Source organism: Rhea americana, unplaced genomic scaffold (assembly GCF_003343005.1).
Source record: "Rhea americana isolate MKP2758 unplaced genomic scaffold, rheAme1 scaffold_148, whole genome shotgun sequence".
Lineage (NCBI taxonomy): Eukaryota > Metazoa > Chordata > Aves > Rheiformes > Rheidae > Rhea > Rhea americana.
The window spans coordinates 717,988-722,765 of record NW_028185572.1 but is presented as its reverse complement, the minus strand read 5'-3'; positions in this window follow the sequence as shown (position 1 = coordinate 722,765).

Here is a 4,778-nt window from a genome sequence, read left to right as displayed (position 1 = left end):
AAAAGCATATTTTTCTATAAAAAYAGATATAAAATATGCAAAGATAGGTATAAAATATACAAAGAGTAAAAGGAGRAAAATTGAATAAGACAAAATATTGTAAGTTAGCAGTAAAAAGTACTACTCTGTACCTGGTAAACAATCTAATTCATTTCTTTGGTCTCATACATGGTGAAAGAAATCATTATACTATGTTGTTTTTTCTGGTATACAGTTGGAGAAGACTGGCATAAATGGATGCTGTTGTTATTACTATTATTTTTAGGCTTCATCTGACACTTACCAATTTCTGATGCAGGCAAACTCCAAGTGAATTTATTACAGATTAGAATAGAAATCCAAAGCAAGTACCATGAGATTTGGCCCAAATATAGTTGTCATGTTATCACAGAAGACAGCATCTTAATAAAAGCATTTTTAAAATATTCAAAAAGACCTGTATTAGCTTATAAATAGCRTTACTTTCCAACTCTCTCGTCATGGCAAATTTTGGCAGCTGTAGCGAGTTCCCCAGTTAAATGGGGAACAGTGACAAAGTCCATCAAGGATTTGCAAATATGTGAGGAGCGTCTGATCCCRCTCAGACCTGATAAAACACAGCAAACATCGATAGACTGATCATTTCACAGTAAGACCTAATCCTGCTCCTTTGAAGTAGCTGATACTGGTTGACTTGGAAAAAAAGACCTAGAGCCATGAGGACWGGTATCCTGCATTTACTATACTGACTTTTATTTATTCTTAGAGATTTTTCGTAGGAGCTGCTCATATGTTGTTGACTTGCCACCATTTGGGGGGCAAGCAAGATTGCAAGTGAAACAGAAATGGCTGGAACTTTTTTATGAAACATGGGAAGAATCCCTATTTTTACYGAACATTGCTTAGGGAACCATAAATTTCATAAAGTACAAACAAGTTTTTGATGTTTTAGTTCTCATCTGGAGAAGAAGTAAAAAATAGACATCCGAGGAGCTACATGCAGCTGAGTTTGCATCGGAAAGATGGAGGGTTGACTCAGGAAACAGAGAACTGCCAGTATCTTCACTCATCATTGCAAAGAGTTAGGTTCAGCTCCTCTAATTATACAAATTGTCTAACTCTGACTTTGGCTGCCTATTTTATGGTGAAACTATTCATCTGCTATGAACATGTTCTTCTCCTCTAAAAAGAGCCTTATGCATGAGCACACCTCAAATGTAAACATGCCACTTCTTGATGTATAGACTGGGTGATTCAAGTCCTGCCCAACTATTCTGGAGATAACATATACTCAGAAGTTTTAAGTCATTATCTAACTTATCTATAATGGGAATTATGATCCAAAAGTATGCTTCTGTCAATGTTTGGCAATCTTCTGTAGGACATAAGGTATTCCTGATATCCTGTCTTGCTCCTCAGATTTTAGTGGCGTTAAGGAGCAGAACTCTATTGGACCTCTRTGGCACTTTTGCAACAGAATTCCCCATTGAACTCAATGGGAATTTTTGCTAAAAGCCTAGAAAATATGCCTTAAAGTTGCACCTCAAAGCCTGGTCATGCCGGTCATTGTACTAGTTCACAGGAAGAATATTTGGCCTTGAAGAATACGTAATATAAATAGGAAAGGATTGGATTCGGACATGAAGGGCATAGCTTGTGCAAGGCTATACACAATGACAGCCCCCAAGAAGAGGACCATATGCTCTGGGCTCTCTGGTGGCATCCCATCCTTAATTTTTGTCATGCATTCCTGACTCCAACTCGATTTACTGACTGGCTAGAGATGGCGTGTTTGGCCAAGCAGGCTGACCTCCCAGGGGCACTGAGGAGTCTCCCAGATGCCTGATTGCTATAACTCACCAGTGTCCACTGATAGAAAGGGAATGCCATGTTTGGGGTTGGGAAAGAGTTTTCCCTATATCATATCAGCAGGGTTCACCAAGCTTTTCTGAAGAAGAGGGGAGCGGTTGATGGAGGCATTTTCACAGTGTGTTGCCAGCTCTTTCAGGGGATTGCAACTGGCTGAGCTCTTAATCTGCCCTGCTTTTTATCTGTGGCCCRGTAAAGATTTTATTTCTTGTGGTTATAGGTAGATGCTGAAGGTCTCAGTATTGTCATACTGTGTAGGGAAGTGATTTATGATTTATTTGTTTGTCTTGTGTGAGTGGATGCTCTGCAGACAAAGGCTTGGCTTCCTTGCTGTTTAACCTAGTGTTTGCGTTAAGAGCTTTCCTGTCACATCGAGCATCACCAAGTGGGATCGTTATGGCAGAGGTGGGCTACTTTTCTCCCTGAGGAAGAGGGGGATACATCAACTGAACGCCTAAGTTTAGGTGGGTTTTAGCATTTGATATAATTGCCTGTGGTTGTAGGGGACTGGACAGGATGACAAAGGCAGTCCCTTCCAGTTCTGAGGTTGGTAACAATGATCTCTGAATGGTGCTATAGCTCTTCTTTACCCAATTCCTTCTGCGTTTGCTAAAGAATAAAACAATAAAGTGTAGATTTTCAGCTCTCCAGTGAGTTTAAACAATTACTGTTTTCCTTCAAGCTATATACATTGTGAGCATTTAATATTTAGTTATCTCCAGACTGTTTACACTAATTTTCATTTATACAATACATCTAGTAACAGAGGTAGAGTGCATTTCTTTTGCTATTTCTCTTTTGAATGAAAGCCTTGAGGGAAGCCCACAGTTTTTGATCGTGCTCCACTTTGATGTAAGCAAATGTTTAAGTTATGCTCTGGCAGACTGTCTGAGACTCGTGTTCATGAATGATGCAGGATATGTCCTCCTTTCCTGGCTGTTCTATATATAGCTACCACTGTTTTTATTTTCCATGCAGTTGTGAGAGAGAAGGTGAAAAAGAAGCGATCGCGAGTCCTTTGTCTCAGCACAGCCAACTTTGTTCTCGTGCTTTGCTTTATTTTATATTCTCCCATGCTGTGTTTCATCACATCTAGCTCTGGACCAGACAAAGATCCTTCCTTTGCAAGCCCTGGGCTCCGCAGATCCAGATCTGTACTGCTCTGTACTCTACAGGACCATGTGCTCTGCTGCAATGGGGCTGTGAAGGGCTGCCAGAGAAAAACAATTAATTGCTTCTGTGTTCCCTCACAGCACGTTAGCTCTCCTGACCTATGAGTTGCTACTGGTTTTGCCAGTGTGTAAATCCAAACTGGCTTATGCTTATTCAYAGAAGAGACCAAATCACAAATTCTCTTTTCCAGCATATCCTTTTCTATGTTCTTTTTTTCCCCTTTTCAGAGCTCCACTTTGTCCCATTAGCAGCTCAGGGTTGGGYTTGGGTCAGAATAGTCTAGGAGCTGGGATTTTGTGATAAGGATGTGATGGACAGCTGTCCTCCAAAAAAGATGGACAGCTTCGAGCTGCTGCAAAGCAGTGAGAAGGGAGGCAGGATTGCTCCCAAAGTGCACGTTACTAGTGGGTTCAGTGCATTGCTTTTGCAGCATTTGATGGCAAAGCTTCCACCCAGCTCCCAGTGGGAAGGAAAACTGCCTATCCTCGACAGAAACTATAAAATAAGGTAGTGTACTAGTAGGGAATTAGCTCCAGTGCACCTGGCCCTTTTGTCAAATAAATCTTCTCCTTTTGCAGATCTTTCTGTAATCCAAAATTGTTACAAATGTCTGTGCTGTCAGCRTGTGGGAGCCTCAGGAGGCTGGGATCTGGCCAAGAGATACCCTAAAGAAACCTTTGGAAAAGGTGATATATAATGACAAAGGAGACAAAGTAGGTTGTGCTGAGTTCACACTCAAAAGTCAGTTCCCCGTAATCAAGGCAGAAAGAGGTGGAGTTGGATACATCCACAACATGGCTTTTTTTTTTTTTTCCCCCAGGATAAGAACAGTAGAAAGCAAATATTTAGATGGTTCTTTCAGGGACACAATAGCAGGATCCAAGAAAATGTGGCAATTAGAGCCTTAATTAAAAGCAAGTGACTCAGAAATGCAAGTTAGAGAAGAACCAACAATTAAGTTGCATGTAACAGAACAAAAGCTCTTCAAGCCCTGTAGAGTCTGTTTTGCCAGGATGCTGTCCTGTTTCCCTAAAGGGGCCCTGCAACGCTGCCTGAATCTGTGTGTGCATGGAGTTTGTAAGTGAATTTGTTTCCCAGCTTCTCTACATTTCACAATTTCCCCTCATTTTTTGCTTTGGGATTCAGGTTTCATTGAGTCCAATGCTCAGACTATACTCTGTGGCTAGGGAAATGGTGTCCCACATGGATGGGAGCTGAAGACAGCCTCAATTTCACAAGGTTTGATGTCTCCTGGCCAATTTTAGAGAATCCTCAGTGGACATTCAGCAGCTAAGAAGATATTTTGCAGTAACACTTCTTGGGAATTTGCTGCCCTAGAAAAAAGTACATATTTCCTGAGCTCTGTGTGTTCTAGCTCTTCATTTTGTTTGCTACACTCATGTACTCTGTAGTGTGTCATTTGAAGCCTCTCAGTTACCATAGTCCAAATAGAAACGTCTGGCCTGATTTACTGTTTCCCAAACTTCTGGAGGTTGCCCTTCATAAAAATTGAACCAATTAACCTCTGTTGCAACTTGTCTCCTGGCCTGACCCATTTTTTTTCTCCTTCCTCTTTTTTTGTGCTGCTTTTCAAACTTGGGAAAGTTCTTGAACACTTCATTATTGCTACTTTGTCTTTAAACAGACAATATTCCCATGCCAATGAGATGCAGTTATAGTGACATTCAGATAGCAATGTCTGAATGCAAACTAACTGAATTAGTTTAACTAATGGCACATACAGCTTTTGGATTTTA